Source organism: Bufo gargarizans, chromosome 9 (assembly GCF_014858855.1).
Source record: "Bufo gargarizans isolate SCDJY-AF-19 chromosome 9, ASM1485885v1, whole genome shotgun sequence".
Taxonomy (NCBI): Eukaryota; Metazoa; Chordata; class Amphibia; order Anura; family Bufonidae; genus Bufo; species Bufo gargarizans.
Genome location: NC_058088.1, coordinates 144,614,019 through 144,635,949, shown reverse-complemented (window position 1 = coordinate 144,635,949; position 21,931 = coordinate 144,614,019). Strand labels below are relative to the sequence as shown.

The 21,931-nt window shown below is 47.5% G+C and overlaps 1 pseudogene; it reads left to right on the top strand.

Annotated features, from left to right (window-relative positions):
• Window positions 1-15,764: 15,764 nt before the first annotated feature.
• LOC122919992 lies at window positions 15,765-15,966 on the top strand (annotated as a pseudogene).
• The last annotated feature ends 5,965 nt before the right edge of the window (window positions 15,967-21,931 follow it).

Here is a 21,931-nt window from a genome sequence, read left to right as displayed (position 1 = left end):
AACCAAGTATCCGATAAAATCAAGTGTGCACTGTGCCCTGTAAATGTAGTGGCGGCTGGGCCCCAGGCGGAGAGCTGTTTGGCGCACGTCCTTCCGCTGCCAAGGATCGCAGGGCAACATTCTTTGCCTCCTGTTGCCTGTTCTCCAGAAGGATATTGATACTTTGGAGAGAGTTCAGAGAAGAGCTACTAAACTGGTACATGGATTGCAGGATAAAACTTACCAGGAAAGATTAAAGGACCTTACCATGTATAGCTTGGAAGAAAGACGAGACAGAGGGGATATGATAGAAACTTTTAAATACATAAAGGGAATCAACAAGGTAAAATAGGAAAGAATATTTAAAAGAAGAAAAACTGCTACAAGAGGACATCGTTTTAAATTAGAGGGGCAAAGGTTTAAAAGTAATATCAGGAAGTATTACTTTACTGAGAGAGTAGTGGATGCATGGAATAGCCTTCCTGCAGAAGTGGTAGCTGCAAATAGAGTGGAGGAGTTTAAGCATGCATGGGATAGGCATAAGGCCATCCTTCATATAAGATAGGGCCAGGGGCTATCCATAGTATTTAGTATATTGGGCAGACTAGATGGGCCAAATGGTTCTTATCTGCCGACACATTCTATGTTTCTATGTCCGGGTGCCGGGGCCTAAACATATCTGACAATGGCCTGTTCCAGTGGTGGGTGATATGAAGCATGATTCTCTGCTATGACATGAAGCATGATTCTCTGCTATGACATGAAGCATGATTCTCTGCTATGGGACCTCTCTCCTCTGTCTGGGTGCCGGGGCCTAAAAATATCTGACAGTGGCCTGTTCCAGTGTTGGGTGACATGAAGCATGATTCTCTGCTATGGCGTGAAGCCTGATTCTCTGCTATGGGACCTCTCTCCTCTGTCTGGGTGCCGGGGCCTAAAAATATCTGACAGTGGCCTGTTCCAGTGGTGGGTGACATGAAGCCTGATTCTCTGCTATGACATGAAGCCCGATTCTCTGCTATGGGACCTCTCTCCTCTGTCTGGGTGCCGGGGCCTAAAAATATCTGACAATGGCCTTTTCCAGTGGTGGGTGACATGAAGCCTGATTCTCTGCTATGACATGAAGCCTGATTCTCTGCTATGGGACCTCTCTCCTCTGTCTGGGTGCCGGGGTCTAAATATCTGACAGTGGCCTGTTCCAGTGGTGGGTGACATGAAGCCTGATTCTCTGCTATGGGACTTCTCTCCTCTGTCTGGGTGCCGGGGCCTAAAAATATCTGACAATGGCCTTTTCCAGTGGTGGGTGACATGAAGCCTGATTCTCTGCTATGGGACCTCTCTCCTCTGTCTGGGTGCCGGGATCTAAATATCTGACAATGGCCTTTTCCAGTGGTGGGTGACATGAAGCCTGATTCTCTACTATGGGACCTCTCTCCTCTGTCTGGGTGCTGGGGTCTAAATATCTGACAGTGGCCTGTTCCAGTGGTGGGTGACATGAAGCCTGATTCTCTGCTATGGGACCTCTCTCCAATTGACATTGGTTAATTTTTATTCATTTCCCTATCCACATTTGTTTGCAGGGGATTTAACTACATTTTGCTGCCTTTTGCAGCCCTCTAGCCCTTTCCTGGGCTGTTTTACAGCCTTTTTAGTGCCGAAAAGTTCGGGTCCCCATTTCCGGGAAGTTCGGCCGAACATCCAGGTGTTCGCTCAACTCTAGTTATCACCACTTAAAGTGACACTGCTCAGATTTGCAAAAAATGGCCTGGTCCTGTCACCTCAGATTACCTTGAATCGGCTTTGCTGTTCTATACTGTAATCCGTCCAGTAGTTTTGCTGAAAAATGACTTGTATAATTATGCTAATTAATCCTGAAGGTGCCCAGAGGGGCGTTATGTTCCACTTTGTGTGCCCAGTAACGCCCCCCTGCAGTGCCCAAAATGCCTTCCTCCTGAATCCCTAACCTCAAATCGCAGTGGCGCAGCCCTCAGTGGGTACTGCGTCTGCGCGAGACTTCGCTCGGCCGTCAGGGACGGGGAGGAGAGGGATGAGACGCTGTGGGCGGTTAGGGATTCAGGAGGAAGGCGTTTTAGGCACTGCAGGGGGGCGTTACTGGGCACACAAAGTGGAACATAACGCACCTCTGGGCACCTTTAGTATTAATTAGCATAATTATAAAAGTCGTTTTTCAGCATAACTACTGGACGGATTACAGTATAGAACAGCAAAGCCGATTCAAGGTAACCTGTGGAGCATGACTGGTTTAAAATCTGAATTTGTGTTATGAGAGGTGACAGAATCCCTTTAAGGTGAAATATGGGCGTGTCCTTAAGAGGTTACTGGATGTAGTTCCTTGTGCACTTTATGGTTTACCCAAAGGGTCGCAATTTGTGGGAACTTAGGAAACCAAGGCAAATTCAGTTTTACTGATGACCCCCTGATCAAGACCCTCTAAGAGGATGGGTTTTTAGTTGAATTTGAAAGGGAATGGAGGGATCAGTAGTTAAGATAGTGTAGCTATTTGTATCTTTAAGTAAATGAAGACACATTTTTGGGTATTTGTTGTGATCAAGAATCACCAGATTACCACCCTTGTCGGAAGGTTTTATTATGATTTTGTTGTCTTTTTCCAGATTAATCAATGCAGTCATTTCCAACTGAGACAGATTATAGTGACTTGGGTGACTGATTTTAAAGGGGTTATCCGAGTAATGAAAAAAAACTAAAACATTGTAAAACTCATCAGGACATACATATACATTAGTTAAAGGGATTCTGTCACCAAGTTTTGGGCTATAGAGCTGCGGACATGCACGGCTAGATCGCTGCTAGCATGTCTGCAATATATCTGTCCTATAGGGCTGTGTGGTTTTAATTTCTTTAAAAAAGGATTTTATAGATATGTAAATGAGTCTTGTATGTGTCCAAGGGGCTGTACTAACCTTCCTGGAGCCCAGCCATGCCCGCCTGTGAAGGAGCCCAGCACCGCCTATGTCCTCCGAATCTCCTCCTTTCATCAACTATAGATTGTCGTAATCTCGCGATGCGCAGTTCTTTCCCTGAGGCTGATGCCAGCACAGGGAAGGAAGACTATACCGGCACTGCGCATGCGCGAGCGCATCGTGAGATTATGTCAATCTATAGTTGATGAAAGGAGGAGATTTGGAGGACACACACACACATACTATATACTCCCGTCCTGTATACTGCTGTATGTTTATATATCCAGCAGTATAAAGGACAGGTGTATATAGCGTGTGTGTATATATATATCTCCACCCCCTTCCTGTTTTTACTTTTAGGTGTCTGGGGGACATGGAGTAAGGACATGAGGAAGAAAGCTCTCCGTGAATCCTGTCAGCATCCTGACTCCATCCACCTCTATATGCACAGCGGCCTTCCCTAAATATCAGCTTGAGGCTCCTTGACCTGTCCTCCTCAGTCTGGCTCTGTGATTTGTACGTGTGAGTACCTGGACTCCCGCGCTTAAGTACACATGCGGAGATAACACAGACGTGGCTACTACCACAGCGTGGGAGGCGCTGACACATGTAAAAGAGCTACAGCCCGAAAAGACGCCCTTAGGTTCTCTCAGAAGTAGAGTTGTTGCGATACCAAATTTTTGATTCGGTTTCGATACCATGAAAAAGTATTGCGATACTCGATACCATTCGATACCACGCGAAAAAAATAAACCAAAAAAGCCACGTGCATTCCGCTTTTTAAAAATGGCGACTCGCGCATTTTATTTTATTTTTTTCTGTTCCGGCATTCACCACCTAGATTTTTTTAAATATTTTAATAGTTTGGATTTTTCTGACGTGGCGATATGTGATATGTTTATTATTTATATATTTTATATGTGAAATTGGGAAAAGGGGATGATTTCTACTTCATATTTTGGTGGGGGGTTTTTTCACTTTTTTTTTACACTTTTTATTTAATAACTATTTCCCCCCCTTAGGGGCTAGAACCTGGGATCATTCATCCCTTGTCCTATTCAGCCTGATAGATCTCTATCAGGGTGAAGAGGACTTCACACTGTCCCTGCTGCCCTGTGCTTTGTGCACACAGCATCAGGGATGTTACCATGGCAACCAGGGCTTCTGTAGCGTCCTGGCCGCCATGGTAACCGATCGGAGCCCCAGGCTTACACAGCTGGGGCTCCGATCAGAAGCTGCCACTGCACCACCAATGGTGGGGAGGGGAGAGGACCCTGTGGCCACTGCCACCAATGATTTTAATACTGGGGGGTGGAGAGGGGCCGGCGCACTGTGCCACCAATGATTTTAATGGGATGGGGGGGTTGAGGGGGGGCACACTGCACCACCAATGATAATTACCCCTTTATACAGGAGGTGGGTACTGGCAGATCAGCGGCAGTTAACCCCTTAGGTGCCGCACCTGAGGGGTTAACTGCCGCTGATCGCAGATCCCTGTCAGGGTCAGGGTGCCGGCAATGCGATTCTGCTGCCGGCACCCGCCTCCTGTATTGTGTTAAAGACTGACTACTTTATATGGGACTCCAGACTTTCACTATTAGGCTGCACAGAGTGGTGCCCAGCGATGTCCCAGCACTCACCATTAGTCCTGGGCGCCGCTCTGTTCGCCCGCAGTGCCCCATTACTGTCTCCTCTCCTGCTCCACATGCTGCTGATTACTATCGGAGAGATGGGAGGAGACATCAGCTTCACTAGTGGGCGTTCCTTCTCCCTGGCTGTAGCGCTGTCCAATCGCAGCGCAGGGAGAAGGAACGCCCACTAGTAAAGCTGATGTCTCCTCCCATCGCTCCAATAGTAATCAGCAGCATGTGGAGCAAGAGAGGAGACAGTAATGGGGCACTGCGGGCGAACGGAGCGGTGCCCAGGACTAATGGTGAGTGCTGAGACATTGCTGGGTGCCACTCTGTGTGGGAATAGTCCTATCATTGGTGGCGCAGTGTGCCCGCCCCTCCTCCGCCCCTCTCTTCTCATTGGTGGCGCAGTGCGCCCATCCCTCCTCATCCGCCCCTCTCATCTCATTGGTGGCAGCGGCAGCAGCACAGGGGGGGAGGGAGGACAGCTTCCTTCTCCCCGTGCTGCTGAGAGAACATGAGCGCGCCGATAGCAGCGCGCTCATGTTCAGAGACACTGGACTGCGCAGAAGCGCAGCCCAGTATTGAAAAGACGAAAATCCCGGTAACGTATCGATACCGGGACAAAAGTATCGATTGGGTATCAAAATTTCGATACCCGCAACAACCCTACTCAGAAGTAGCTCTATTTGTGATCCATTGCGGGCATACACTGAGGTTGGGGTGGCGCCGAGCGCAGAGGTGGAAGCGCAAGCATACTGGAGTAAGAAGCTGGTGGCCATCTTCTTTACTTTTGCGTGTCTGGGCGGAGTGGCTTTTGAGTCCAAACATCCAAGCAGTATCTGACAGGACCGCTGTTGTTTTGACATCTGCGATCCTTCACAGGAGCCTGGCCGGCAGCAAGATACCGAGAGGGGGGCGGGCACACAGGCTCTGATGTCTCGTGTACAGGAGCCTGGTGGATTACGTTGAAGGTCACGTGACCCGCAGCAGCGCCTGGAGAGCTATATCAATGACACACACACAGTATGGTCTCTGAAACAGCTATGATTTTATCTTGACAATACAGCCTTTTATATTTACATACATATAGGAAACAGATGTGGTTCACATATACAATGGTGCTGAGTAGAAACAATTCCTTATATGGAAATAAGGCTAATGTAAATACATTCACCCTCTAGTATCATGTCACCCAACATCCTGTCATTCATACAGATCATATAGCTTATTCTATTTAACCCTTCAAGTATCACATAACAAACTTCTGAAACGCTGACAACATCTCATGTTTAGGCTGCAGAATGTATCTATTAAAACAAGAGGGGCGCCATCGACCGAGCTTACCGATAACATGAGCCCGGACCTTGTTTCTGGAGGCAGCTGAAGCAGCCCCTATTCTGAAAGAGTGCCCCGACACGGAAGTAGGATTTAAGCCTAAATTAGACACTAAAATGCGGGCATGCACCACAAACTGAGAGGTAGTGAGAGGTGCAATGGGAAAAGGGTCTCAGTCAGCTAAGGTGATCAGTAACTGTCAAAGAACCTGCATCAGGCACCAGGAATGGGAAGTCGAGAAAAAAGTAACCTGTGTGGGGTATCCTGTCTGAGAAGTCTTGGTAACTGGCAAGGACAACACGAAACCGTCAGGAGTCCGACTCAACTGGCTGAGGCTTATGAACCTATTAGTGGTAGTACGAGTAAACTCGCCAGGTCTCATGAAGCCATAAAATGCAAGGTAGACAGCAGCTTTGAGCACCAGACTAGGGAGAACCCCAAAAGGGTCTCTATCCAACATATCGGACAAGTCTCAAAAGACTTTACCGGTAATACCCTCCCTGCATGGTAAGCCTTCCGGGAGTGTCTTCTCTAAACCCCTCAGGGCGGCTTTTATGACATGGGCGGAAAACAAGGACTCCTATCAGGATAACTAAGGCCGGTGAAATGTTGAACCCCTGACATCAACGCCGCTCTGGTGCAGAACGTGGGGGAGGACGTCTGGTCTGTTAATGAAGGCTCCAGGCACCCCTCCCACAAACACAGGCCAATAAATCAGCCTTAACACTTGTTATAATTTGGATGATTATGGCTTATAGCTTATGAAACCCCAAAGTCACAATATTGAGGTACCCTTTGCTTAGGGGGTATGGAATAATTTGCTGACTAGAGTGTGACACTTTGAGCCTAGAATATTGAACCTTTTCACAAAATTCAAATTTTAAGCTGCATTAGTGCAATTCCTTTTCATTTGCATTACTGAAATAAATTGATTTTTGCACGATTGTCTTATTTTTCGAGTTTCACCTGTATATTGAGGTTTATTTTGCTTTTAACCCTTGCTGTCTTGCAAGAAAAATAGATTAACCTAAAAAATCAACAACAAAAAATAATTTTGAAATTTCACCTTCATTTGCCTTTAATTCTTGTAGAACACCTCTAGAGTTAGCAAAGTTTGTATAATTTAAGGGGTGTAGTTTCTAAATTGGGGTCATTTATGGGTGGCTTCCATTACATAGGCGCCTCAAAATCGCTTTTTTACTGAATTGCAGCTTAAATTGTTTGAGGGCCTTCTATGGGACATACAGGATTATTTAACTGTAAATAATATAATAAGTGATAGCCAACATGGTTTTACTAAAAACAGAAGCTGTCAAACTAACCTGATTTGTTTTGATGAGGAGGTGAGTAGAAGCCTGGACAGAGGGAAGGCTGTCGATATTGTGATTTTGGACTTTGCAAAGGCGTTTGATATTGTCCCACACGGGTGACTAATGGGTAAATTAAAGGCGTTGTCTCACTTCAGCAAATGGCATTTATCATGTAGAGAAAGTTAATACAGGGCACTTACTATAATGTATTGTGATTGTCCATACTGTTTCCTTTGGCTGGATTAATTTTTCCATCACATTATACACTGCTTGTCTCCATGGTTACGACCACCGTGCAATGCATTAGTATATTAGTACATTATAGAAAAAAGCACCAGCCTATGTGCGCTACCACAGTCATGGCTACCAGAGAGGCCAGTATGTTTTCCTATATTCTGCAAGCACGACCACCAGTAATGGATTGCAGGGTGGTCGTAACTAGGGGTGCACCGAAATTCCGGCGGCCGAAAATATCGGGCGAAAATGGCCCTAATCCATTTCGGCCGATATTGGTACATATCGGCAGAAAATATGGTTGGTTATATACGTTCGGGCGGCCGGCCGGCGGCGCCCCTCATGCTGTGCCTCCTAAACGCTTGCCGCTCTAAAGAATCTCCAGCTCAGTGCTGCGCAGCCTGCTGTGTCTGCTCTGTGCTACTGCTGTTGTTAGTGTAGCGTGGCCGAGCTCTGTTCGTTCCGCGGTACAGGAGCTTTTGTTTCCTGTACCTGGCCGGACTGACAGGAAGTGCTCACTTAGTGTGCACTTCCTTTCAGTCCGGCCGGGTACAAGAAACAAATGCTCCTGTACCGCGGACCGAACAGAGCTCGGCCACGCTACACAGGCTACACTAGAGGTGACAAGGGAGGGGGGGTGTAAAATGAGAGTGACAAGGGGGGGGGGTGTAAAATGAGAGTGACAAGGGAGGGGGGTAGAATGAGAGTGACAAGGGAGGGGGGTAGAATGAGAGTGACAAGGAGGGGGGGAGTAGAATGAGAGTGACAAGGGGGGGTAGAATGAGAGTGACAAGGGAGGGGGTAGAATGAGAGTGACAAGGGAGGGGGGTAGAATAAGAGTGACAAGGGAGGGGGGGAAATGAGAGTGACAAGGGAGGGAGGGGGGAAGAGAGTGACAAAGGAGGGAGGGGGAAAGTGACAAGGGAGGGAGGGGGGGGAGAGTGACATTTTTTTTTAAATAACCACTTTGGGTGGCATTGTGTGTATAATATCTATGTATCTGTTTAACTTTATATTTTAATCCACTTTCCTTTTTTTTTTACTTAAAAAAAGTATTTTAAAAGTATTTGGGCAAAAAGGCGGTTTCGGTTTTCGGTCAAGGGCATCCAGAATTTTCGGTTTCGGACCAGAATTTTCATTTCGGTGCACCCCTAGTCGTAACTAGTGTTGATCATGAATATTCGAATTGCAAATTTTTATCGCAAACATAGTTACTTTGAAAATTCGCAAATATTTAGAATATAGTGTTTATATATTCGTAATTTCGAATATTCCAGATTTTTTTAATATGAATTTTCGGAATGCAAATTTTTCAATTGCCGAGTAAAAACATGATTCCTCCCTGCTTCTTGCTTGTGGGCCAATGACTCATTGGCCCACAAGGAAGAAGCAGGGAGGAATCATGACTTTAAATGGGAAAAATTATTAATATTCTAAAAAACGAATATATAGCACTATATCGAGTATATTAGTTTTTTCGAATATTCGTAATATTCTAAAACAAGAATATATAGCAATATAGCGAATATTCGTAGAATATAACAAATATTCGAATTTGCGAATATTTGTCGAATATTCAACAAAATATTTGCAAAATATCGCAAATTCTAATATGACCCCTGCTGCTCATCACTAGTCATAACCATGGAAACGAGCAGGGTATAATGTGATGAAAAAATTAATGAAGCCAGCAAAGGAAGCAATATGGACAATCACAATACATTAGTAAGTGCCTTGTATTAACTTTCTGTATATGATAAATGCCACTTGCTGAAGTGAGACAACTAATTCAAGGTCTATTGGTTTAGAAAATATAATTTGTAATTGGTTTGAAAATTGGCTTCACGATCATATCCAAAGAGTTGTGGTCAATGACTCCTACTCTGGATGTACCCTAAGTGTAAGGCTACTTTCACACTCACGTTTGGTGCGGATCCGTCTTGTATCTGCTCAGACGGATCCGCACCGATAATGCAAATGCTTGTATCCGTTCATAACGGATCCGTTTGCATTATTCATAAAAATAAAAAAAGTCTAAGTCAAAACGATTCCATCTTGACTTACATTGAAAGTCAATGGAGGACGGATCTGTTTTCAATTGCACAATATTGTGTCAGTGAAAAACGTTTGGCTGTGCATCGACAGACGGTCACCAAAATGCTGCAAGTGACCGTCTAAAAAACGCAACAGAGACCAAACGCAGCCAAATTAATGCATTCTGAATGGATCCTTATCCATTCAGAATGCATTGGGGCTGAACTGATCTGTTTTGGGCCGCTTGTGAGAGCCATGAAACGGATCTCACAAGCGGACCCAGAAACGCTAGTGTGAAAGTAGCCTAAGAAATACAGGTTTTGGAAAAATATATGCATTATATTGTATAGATTATGAGGGATTTATTTGTGTGAATGAAACAGACAGGGGAAAACTGTATGGATGAATGGTGCATATACTTCATTAGTATGTATTTAGTTCCTTTTGTCTTATTCTCACTTGGAATACCCTGTATCTATTACATATGCTGATTGGTAGAGAACAAAAGGCACCCAAAATGTGTGAATAGGGGCGTAGTGTCATAAAATGCTTAAAAAACTGGTTGACCAAGGTTCAGTTTCTGGGAAGGCCCACAGAGTCTTGGATAACTCATATGAGGCGTTGACAAGGAGGGGGATGTTGAGAGCTTTCAAGGGATAAAAGATCCATGCTTTGGTTATATGGGGAGGCTGTTTGGAACTGGTGGAGAGACCTAAAAAGACCATGTGTTGCAAATATGTACTGTAAGGTTTAAGGAGTTGTCTATATGTTTGTCATCTTGGATTGGTGAAGTAATTGTAATTATTAGTGGATAAGTCTCTCTTTATGTAATATTTTATTTTTTTGTTCTACTGTAAGTCCATACTCATCAGTAATACTGTAGTATTAATTTTTCACACTATACAATATATCTTTTTTTATACGTTCACTCTTGTGTCTCATTTATTGCATACAGCCTTTGAATCAGACCCAGTAAGAGGGTGTGTTATATATAGTATATATTTATATATAATAAATTCTTACACAAGGTTCTGTGCTGGGTCTGCTATTTAACTTATTCAATGACAGAGGATGGGATGGATAGTGTGGTTTCTATTTTTGCAGATGATACTAAAAACTTTGTAATACGGTACAGTTTATAGAAGATGTTAATAAGTTACAAGCTGACTTGGACAAACTAACTGGGCCTCCACTTGGCAAATGTGGTTCAATATAGATAAATGTAAAGTTATGCAATTTTGGGGCTAATAATTTGCATGCAGCATATGGCCTAGGGGGAATTAAAACTGGGAGAGTCACTGGTTGAGAAGGATCTGGGTGTATTAGTAGATCATAGACTAAATAACAGCATGCAATACCAGTCAGCTGCCTCAAAGGCCAACCAAATTTTGTCTTGTATTAAAAGAAGTATGGACTCTGACAGGGATCTAATATCGCCACTATACAAGGCATTGGTACAGCCTCAACTAGAATACACGGTTCAGTTCTGGGCACCAGTCCATTAAAAAGATGCCCTGGATTTACAAAAAGTGCAAAGGAGAGCAACTTAAACTCATAAAGGGCCTGGAAGATCTTAGCTATGAGAAAAGATCAAACAAACGGAATTTATTTAGCCTTCCACTTGTTAAGGGACCAAAAGTAATGGGACAATTGGCTTCTCAGCTGTTCCATGGCCAGGTGTGTGTTATTCCCTCATTATCCCAATTACAATGAGCAAATAAAAGGTCCAGAGTTCATTTCAAGTGTGCTATTTGCATTTGGAATCTGTTGCTGTCAACTCTCAAGATGAGATCCAAAGAGCTGTCACTATCAGTGAAGCAAGCCATCATTAGGCGTGGCCAAAACAACTGTTTGGAACATTCTTAAAAAGAAGGAACGCACCGGTGAGCTCAGCAACACCAAAAGACCCCCCAAAGTGAAGGAGTCCAAACAGAAGGAGGGTAAGCAGACACCTGCCCTAGGCCACGCTCCCGCCCCTCCCCTCTCCCGGCCTCCCTCCCGCCCCGTCGTCACCACCACTGAGGATTCCCTTATCCAACTGCCCATTACCTCAGTGGCACCCCTCACCGCCCCAAGCCCAACCCGCCCCATAGTCACCACTGCAGCAGCACTAATCCCTCCTCCAGCTGCTGCAGCCCTCTCTTTGGAGGATTTTCCCCCTCTTGTCTCCCCAGAGGTCAGGAAAGGGAAGAGAAAGGAGAGGGACAGCCCCATCGCTGACCACTCCAAAAAGAAGATGGTCGAGGTAGAGGACGGGGCCTCACCCGGCAAAGAGGAAACAGAGCAGCAGACGGAGGAACCGGTGGCCACCAACGAGGACCCCCAAGAGCAAACCCTCCACCCCCACATTAGCCTCGATGAGACCGAGGTGGAGGAAATAGTGGCCAACGGGGCAACCGCCGACCCGATACGGCTACAGATAACCCTAGAGGAGATCGTAGCCAACTTTACGCTGTTGCAGGGGCAACCCCCAGACAGCGGACAAGAGACCGAGAAGCCGCCGGACGACCGGAGTGGTAACTAAGATGTATCGTTTCCGCTAACCTCTTTCTTTCCCTCACATGATGGCGAATTTTAACCTTTTTACCATCAATGTTAGGAACATCAGGGACAGGTTCAGAAGTCAGACGGTACTAACCTTTCTTACTGCATAGGTTGCCGACGTGTTTATGTTGCAGGAGTGTTCTTTGCCCCCCTCTAGGTCACACAACCATCTGGCCAGGGAGTGGTCCCACGGTCCCTCCTACTGGTCCGGTGGTGGCGACTGTAAGTCGGCCGGGGTTGCCATCCTCCTCAGGGGAAACGCGTTCATACTTGACTCCGTCCAGGAGCTCGTCTGCGGCAGACTACTTGTCGTAGACGGCTCCTGGGCGGGAGAGCCGGTTAGGCTCATCAACGTGTACGCCCCCCCGACAAGGGTGAGCGACTGGAGCTCTTCCAGGCCCTCCGACTGCAACTCACCACCACTAGGACCGTGGTGATGGCCGGGGACTTCAACTGCCCGATCGAGGAGGACGGACGCAGCTCCAGGACGTCAAGCAAACTTGATGTCACTTCCAAACTGCTTATTGAGATGGTGACCGAGGCGCGTCTGCAGGACGTTGTGGGATCCATGGGGAAAGGCTCCATTAATTATACGTGGAGCCGACCCAATGGCTCACTTCGTTCTCGGATCGACTTTGTGTTTACCTCTCGGGCAGTCAGGCAGTGTAGGCACTCTATGGTCCCTTGCTTCTTCTCCGATCACAGGGCCATTCAGGTCCAGTGCACCCTAGGCACCGGGTTCCCCCCCGGCCGAGGGTCCTGGAAACTGAACTGCGCCCTGCTGAATCGCCAGGATGTGCTTGCGGAACTTAGGGAGGTCTACATAGCCTGGCGGAGTGTCAAATGCTTGTTCAAACAGACTAGTGACTGGTGGGAGTATGTTAAAGTCCAGTTTCGTTGTTTCTTTCAGGCCAAGCAACAACACCAGGCGTGTGAGAAGAAGAGGGCCTTCAGAGCGCTGCAGCATGAGCTGCGGTCCCTGCAAGACCTTCACCGGTGTGGCTGGAGCGTTAGAGGGGAGCTGGAGGGGGCCAAAAATAACCTGCAAAGGCACTTTGAGGAGGAATCCAAGCTGATCGTCTTCCGTTCCAAAGTAGAAAACCTGGATAAGGATGAGAAGTGTAACTCGTTCTTTTTCAGGAAACTCCACGCCGGTCACACGCCCCTGAACGAACTTCGAGACAAAGACAGCAACATGCGTTCGGGGAAGGAGGAAGTAATGGGAGTCATCACAGACTACTACAGTGACCTCTACTCCCTGAGGAACACCGACCAGAAGGCCGCCGATAAATTCCTGTAAGGTATCACTAACCATCTTGATCCGGCAGGTGCGGAGGCCATGGATGACCCTCTGACGGTGGGTGAGGTGCTCTCTGCCGCTAGATCCTTTAGGTCCGGCAGGACCCCGGGCAGTGACGGCCTCCCAGCGGAGCTCTATGTAGCGCTGGGGGACCTGATCTGTCCGGACCTGTTGGAACTCTATGAGGAGATGGTGGTGGAGGGTACAATGCCCCCATCCTTGAGGGAAGGAATGATCACGATCCTGTATAAGCGGAAGGGGGAGAGATGTGACCTGAAAAACTGGCGTCCCATCTCTCTCCTGAACGTGGACTACAAGATCCTCGCCAAGGTACTGGCCAACCGGCTGAAGGTAGTCATTGGCGGAATCATCCACCCGGACCAAACCTGCGGCATCCCAAACCGCAGGATCGCAGACAGCCTCGCTCTTGTGAGAGACACGGTGCACTACATCCAGGACCGTCGCGTTCATGCAGCCCTGGTCAGCCTGGACCAGGAGAAGGCATTCGACCGGGTCTCTCACGAGTTTATGGGCAAGGCGCTGCGCAGGCTGGGTCTGGGCAGGAGGTTCTGTTCTTTTGTTGACCTAATGTACCTTGATATTTGCAGCACGGTGTTGGTGAACGGCTGGAAGACTGACCCCTTCCCTGTCCTCTCAGGGGTCAGGCAAGGCTGCCCTCTTTCACCTCTCCTTTTTGTTTGTGTTATAGAATCCTTCGCGGAGGCTATCCGGCAGAACGGAGAGATCAGAGGGATCACTGCACCAGGACCTGGACACTACGAGGTCAAGTGCTCGCTGTACATGGACGACGTGACCGTCTTCTGCGCTGATCGGCGTTCGCTGACTGCACTCGTCCAGACCTGCGAGGAGTTCGGACAAGCTTCAGGGGCCAAAGTCAACTGCGGCAAGTCAGAAGCCATGCTCTTCGGGGACTGGCAACTGGCCTCTTCTGCCCCCTTCCCATTTACCACCAAACCGGGCTTCATCAAAATTCTAGGAGTCTGGTTCGGGAAGGAAGGCGCAGCCCTCAAGTCTTGGGAAGAACGCTTGGCCAAAGTCAATCAAAGAATCGGACTGTGGAGCCTTAGACACCTCACGATTGAGGGCAAAGCACTCGTCCTGCGAAATGAAGTTTTGCCTGTGCTCCAATACACCGCACAGGCATGGCCCCCTCTTGCCACCGTTTCCAGGGCCATCACCAGGACAGTGTTTCGCTTCATCTGGGGATCTAAGATGGACAGAGTGAAACGAGCCATCATGTACAAAGAGCCCCGCAAGGGCGGAAAGGGCATTCCGGACATGCCCACTTTAATGCGGATCGCCTTTGTTTGTGACAGCGTTCGTCGGACTCTGAGAACTGCTAACGGCTCTGCGGGCAAGGCTATGTCCCGCTTTTTCCTCCTGCCTCTCTGGAGGGGCATGGGCTGGGACAAATGGGACAGCTCCATCCCTTACAACTGGCACGCTCCCTGGTTCTACGGGGACGTCGTCAGGTTTGTGAGGGAACACCAACTGGAGGGCCTCAAACCCGACTTGTGGAAGCCAAAAACTATCCACAAGCTCATCAGAGCAAAGGACGTGGTGGAGTCTATTCCAGGGATCCAGGACGACACCGTAGAGACAGTTTGGACTAATGTGTCGTCAAACAGGTTGACCAACGGGCATAAGGACTTGTCATGGATGGCCATTCAGGGCGGACTGCCCATCCGGTCATTCATGCATGCCCGCAATCTGTGCAAAACCAGGTACTGCCCCAGGTGCCCTTTCGTGGAGGAAACATCTTATCACCTGTTTTGGGAGTGCCCCTTTGCACAGCGCCTGTTGGACGCCCTGGAACATGAACTCAAAGACTCTGTACCCAGGAACAGCCTGCAATGCACTTCGGTGCTATATGGACTATTTCCTGGGATTCATACTGTTGGAGCCATCCAGGAGGCCTGGCGCCTTATGAACTGTTTTAAGGACGCTATTTGGTTTGCTAGGAACCGGCTCATTCTCAGGAGGGAGAACAAGTCCGTCCTGGACTGCCGCAGACTTATCCATAGTCTGTTGCGGGACTACAACATCTCGGACGTTGACGAAGAAGAAGAGGACTAAAACCCCTCTCCTTCCCCCCTCTCCCCCCGTTTGTATTTGTCCTCTCAATAAAGCTTCGGGCATGTCACTCCCCCTCCCTACCCCCTCCTTCCCACTTCCTCTTCCCTCATCACTGTCTAAATGCTTTTGTTGGGAGGTTTTGTGATTGAATAGGTATGCTAGTGTAGCATTCTTTGCGATGTATAGTGTAGGGTAACCTGTGCTTTACATAACAATGCCATGCTCGCAAAGACAAATACGTGTAATTTATTATGTACTGACTCGTGGCCTGTGCTGCGACACAGTACTAACGTATGTATGTATGACGACTGATTGTAATAAAGGTGTTTCAATAAAAAAAAAAGACCCGGAAGGCCTCGCTTCTCGGCCTTTTGGCTAAGATCAAGTGTAGTATCTGTTCTCATCAGTCTGCCTTGCCTTGCCGGCCCAGGTCCTTGTGGGTACCCCCTGCACTCTGCCTTTGAGCATCGTTGATTAAATTCAGCTTCAGCTCACTGTTGCTATTGGGTGTAGGGCTATTCCCCAGAGAACAAGAGTGCTCTGGTCTCTGACCAGCTATTGGCCTGTGGCTTAACAGTCTTAGTGTACGACATTAGACAGTGCTTACTTGGATCTCGACAGCCTAAAGAACGAATATCGGAAAATCTTTTCCGAAAGCGATCGAAGCAGCCAAGGAGAAGACTCTCAAGACTCAACAAGGAACCCCGAAGACGAGGACTGAAGACCCCGGCCTGAAGACTTCGGCCTCGGGGAACCCCGACAAGAAGAAGCTCGGCGAAGACCTTCCCTGGAAGAAGTTCCCTGCAGCAAGGAGAAGATCTGCCTAGCCCCGCCTACTTGGGCAAAGGGACGCTTTGTGAAGACACTCCAGGAAGAGGGCTAGAAGGAAGTAGCCATGGCCACAACCTCCAAGCCCCCAAGACCAAGAAGGATGCTGCAGGGCCAGCCAAGAAGCCCCAAGCCAATAAGCCCCCTAGACCCTCTGGGGCCGGTCCCGCCGCCTCTGCCCAGCAGAAGTTAGGTGGAAAGCCTGGCCAGGTCGCCCCATCCCTGGAGCCCTGGATGCGGCAAACCGTCGCCATGAAGCTGAGGGAGGTGGATGGAAAGACCCCGGAGATGACAGAGGAAATCTTTTGCCAGAAGATGCTGGTGGACTAGGCAGGAGGTTCTGTTCGTTTGTTGACCTGATGTATCTTGACATTTGCAGAACAGTGTTGGTGAACAGCTGGAAGACTGACCCCTTTTTGGTACGCTCCGGGGTCAGACAAGGCTGCCCTCTTTCACCTCTCCTTTTTGTTTGTGTTATAGAATCCTTTGCGGAGTCTGTCCGGCAGAATGGATAGATCAGAGGGATCACCGCACCAGGACCTGGCCAGTACGAGGTCAAAGCTCGCTGTACATGGACGACGTGACCGAATTCTGCGCTGATCGGCATTCGGTGACTGCACTTGTCCAAACCTGCAAGGAGTTCGGACAAGCTTCAGGGGCCAAAGTCAACTGCGGCAAGTCAGAAGCCATGCTCTTCGGGGACTGACAACTGGCCTCTTCTGCCCCCTTCCCATTTACCATCAAATCGGGCTTCATCAAAATTCTGTGAGTCTGGTTCAGGAAGGAAGGCGCAGCCCTCAAGTCTTGGGAAGAACGCTTGGCCAAAGTCAATCAAAGAATCGGACTGTGGAGCCTCAGACACCTCACAATTGAAGGCAAAGCACTCATCCTGCGCAATGAAGTTTTGCCTGTGCTCCAATACACCGCACAGGCATGATCCCCTCTTGCCACAGTTTCCAGGGCCATCACCAGGACAGTGTTTCGCTTCATCTGAGAATCTAAGATGGATAGAGTGAAGCGAGCCATCATGTACAAAGAGCCCTGCAAGGGCGGAAAGGGCATACCAGACCAGCCCACTTTATTGCGGATCGCCTTTGTTCGTGACAGCGTTCGCCGGACTCTGAGAACTGCCAACGGCTCTGCGGGCAAGGCTATGTCTCTCTTTTTCCTCCTGCCCCTCTGGAGGGGTCTGGGCTGGGACAAGTGGGACAGCTCCATCCCTTACAACTGGCACGCTCCCTGGTTCTACGGGGACGTCGTCAGGTTTGTGAGGGAACATCAGCTGGAGGGCCTCAAGCCTGACTTGTGGAAGCCAAAAACTATCCACAAACTCATCAGAGCAAATGATGTGGTGGAGTCAATTCCAGGGATCCATGACGACACCGCAGAGACAGTTTGGACTAATGTGTTGTCAAACAGGTTGACCAACGGGCACAAGGACTTATCCTGGATGGCTATTCAGGGCGGACTGCAAATCCGGTCATTCATGCATGCCCACAATCTGTGCAAAACCCGGTATTGCCGCAGGTGCCCTTTCGTGGAGGAAACATGTTATCACCTGTTTTGGGAGTGCCCCTTTGCACAACACCTGTTGGACGCCCTGGAACATGAACTCAAAGACTCTGTGCCCAGGAACAGCCTGCAATGCACTTCGGTGCTGTATGGACTATTTCCTGGGATTCATACTGTTGGGGCCATCCAGGAGGCCTGGTGCATCATGAACTGTTTTAAGGATGCTATTTGGGTCTCCAGGAACTGGCTCGTGCTAAGAAGGGAGAACATGTTCGTCCTTGACTGCTGCAGACTTATCCACAGCCTGCTGCAGGATTACAACATCTCTGAGGACGTCGATGAAGAGGAGGACTGAACCCCTCTCCTTCCCCCCTTCTCCCCCGTGTTTTTGTCTCATCAATAAAGCTTCGGGCATGTGATTTCCCCCTCCCCACCCCCATCACTGTCTGTATGCCTCAGTTAGCCAAATGTGGTGTGTATTATCACTTCCACTTTTTGGCATCTGTTGTACAAATAATGCATTTAGGTAATTTTTTTTAGTTTTGAGCCATAGGTGTGTGGATATTACATATACTTTTATTGATGACCAATTGGAAAGCTTTATGCACATGCAATTTATTCATACGTACCGGCAGTTCACCATCGGTCCCCTTGGTTTTTAATATGTATTGTGATCTGTATCAATTGTCTTTGTGTGATTTGCGTTAATCATGTGTCCTCTTGTGATTTTCTAATAAAATGATGCTATTTTTGGACTATTCTAGTACTATTAGTATTATTTGTAATAGATTTGACTCACTCCTTCTGGTCGGTTTTGTATGCTTTGTTGTAAGGTTTATTGTGATTGAATAGGTATGATAGTGTAGCATGCATTGAGATGTATAGCGTAGGTTAGCCTGTGTCTTTATATCACAATCACGAGCAAGTACCTCACCAAAGGCTTAAAGACAAGCTAAGAAGAGTTGCCTCAACTCTGTGGATGTATAGTAATGACTGACTCTACCCTTTATAAGAGCTTTGGAAGTGGAGGGGGGGTCACTCCTCTTTTTTCTGAGGAAAAGAGTAAAGTCACAGCCAATTTGGTTAGGCAATTGGTATAATGTATCCATACACTACACCATGGTATTGGGGGTTCATGCTCCGGGACCCTGGGGTTGGGCGGGGTGGGTTATTTTTTATTTTATTAATTCTGGTTTTCAACTGACATGTGTGGAGCTTCCTATTAGCGGTTCCAGAGAGGTATGTGAGCAGCAGATCTTTACCTGGCAGGCAGTAATATGCGGGGACAGAGGGAAACTTAGCCAGGGATATACCCATAGTTTCTGCTTCCCCATATCTCGAACATATGGTTACTCAGAGTCACTGTATAAGCAGTATGTTTCATGCTGTTTCATCTTCAAAAGTAACGCTTTTGTATTTATTTTTTACACCTCCCAACACGAGAATAGTGTCCTGGAATGTCAAAGGTCTGCAATCGCCGGCCAAAAGATTTATAGACACCTCAAGGGTCCGCCCACCCGTGGCACTTTTACAGGAGACTTGTCTGTCCGAAGTGGACTTCCATGGCCTAGGCAGGCAATGGGTACTGTGACGAACTGCGACCGCCGCGGCCACAATACGTCACGAAACCGTCACAGCGCCCCTAGTGGTCAATCCGCAAACAGGCCTCCCAGCCACTTTCAGCACACCGACAGTCTAACTTGAGTCCGTACAGTCGATAGGCTGAAAGCGCAGGGAGTGGACCGCCGACTGACCGCCAGTAAGCGTGCGACGAACTGTGACCGGAACTACACACAGGGTAGTTTAACTGCCACCACCTTGCAATTTATGGGAGCAAAGAACCCACTATCTAGATAACACAACCGAGTAGCTTTCCCTTCGGAGAGGCTAGGGTAAGTTTTTGCAGTGTTTGAAAACAGGCATATGGCTAGAGAAATGACTTGGAGGTCATTTATTATATATCTATATACAATACAAATTATCACGATGCACAGTAATTATTAACACAATAATCAAGGAAAGTATAGTCCAATAAACAAAAGGGAGAAAAGAAAGAAAATACTTAGTTTCCGCAGAAAAGATGTCTGTTGGTGAAATAGTCCGTTGCAGGGGTAAAGTCCAAGAAGCCTTTGTCCAGTGTAATATGCCTACAGCCCACAGGTTCTCTGGCTGAGGCCCTCTTTAGGTGTTGTTAAAAGTGGAGAACTCCTTTAGCAGATTCTAGGCCTTTGTTATAAAGGCTCCCAGAATCAAGGCGGGGAATTGAGGGTCCGCCTGCTGGGCAGGCTGTATTCCTGAGGTGAATGTCAGTTCTGAAATATGGCATGTGCCATATTGTGGGATGTCTCCGCTGTACACAAGTAACAAGCACATATTCACATTCCCCACAAAATATGGAGTTCAGGGATACCAAATATTACTATTATAACTGGTTCTATGATGGGGTAACACCATAACTTTACCTGGGCACATCTTAGAGTTATGTTTGTCCTATGTAAACGTCCAGTGAATTCTGAGTGACACGATGATGTAATTTTTATATCCGTAAGATGCATGGGCTCTCTTAAAAAGGTAAAAATCATATCTCAGATTCATGTTGCAGTCTGGGAAACCTTGGTGCCGACCTGTCTGCAGCAAACCAGCTTACAGACCCCTTATGGCAGCGACACCAAATGTCTCCCCCCCCAGGTGCAGTCTTCACACCTAGCTGTGATATCGCCTCAGGAAGGGAAGTTCTTTTGTCAACCTGAGGAAGCCAGCTGTAATTGCGTTATCTGCTGGGCATCTATTGACTGACTTGAACAAAAGGACTATGTTGTTCTCTGGGTACAACAGAAGGAGACGCTCTGAATAATCAAATTGTAGGTTCTGGGGCCTAGGGAAATAATTACTGTTTAATAGACCCACTGTTCAATAAGGCAGAGTAATATTGATAATATTGGGAGGACAGTTCAATATTTTCGCAGATCATCCGTGACAGGTACGATGTGTTTTCGGGGCATCTGCTCACAACCATAAAGGGGGGACTATTATACTAACTCACAAAAACTTCTTCTCTATCATCGACGTCTCCACTGACACTAAAGAGGGATGGCGGACACGTATATGATTACAACATAAAGGAGAAAAGTGGAGCATATATAATATATATGGCCCCAATGGAAAAAAAACTCAGCCTTTTTTCGCTCTTTGATGTGCAGTACAAGATTGGGGGGGGGGGGGGGCATATGAACTCTGTTATGTACCCGGCGGAAGACAGGAATAACCCATCTAAACATCACATGCCAGTAAGATCAAGGGATAAATGCCTACCCTCACTGATCATCAACTCTCAACTGCAGGACGTTTTGGCACGTCTCACCCAAGTGACAGGGAATACACACACTTCTCACACGCGCACTCTAGCTGGTCACTCATTGATTATCTCCTCTCACATGCTTCACTAGCCAATAGGGTTCTAGAAACGTCTATACACGACCTGGCCGTCTCGGACCATGCCCCAATATCCATTAATATACTGGATTCTACCCCAAAGGGCACAGATATTTTATGGCACTTCCCAGGATACATGGCAGAGGAAGAGACATTCCTGGATCTCCTTAGAGGGTGGTGGCAGGAGTTTGAAGCAGACAACGCACCTCACAAGGAAGACCCATCCCTCTCTTGGGCTACAGCCAAGGTTGTAATATGGGGGAAATTTATATCTTACATTTCCTATAAAATTAAAAAAATGCACAGCCCACCAAAAATATGAGGCAGCTAGTGGTGAATTGCGACAGGCTTACACCTGCTTTGGCAAGAAGTCAGGAAAACTTCTAGCAAGACTAGCCAAGGGCAGGTGCCCTCCTACACATATCCAAACACTTCTGAGGGTATACTGACATCTGACCCTTGTGAAATTAATGATTTTTTCCAGAGGTTCTATGCCAGTTTGTATTCACCTAACACGTTCTCGCAGGGTGGCACAGCTCTTCTCAATGATATTTTCCAGAGGTTCTATGCCAGTTTGTATTCAACTAACACATTCTCGCAGGGTGGCACAGCTCTTCTCAATAAAATACCCTTGCCATCAGTCTCTCAGGAAGATTAACTGGAGCTGAATAAACCAATTACCAAAGCAGAAATTAAAACAGCCATACGTAATCTACACAACTGAAAGGCCCCTGGCCTTGATGGCTACTC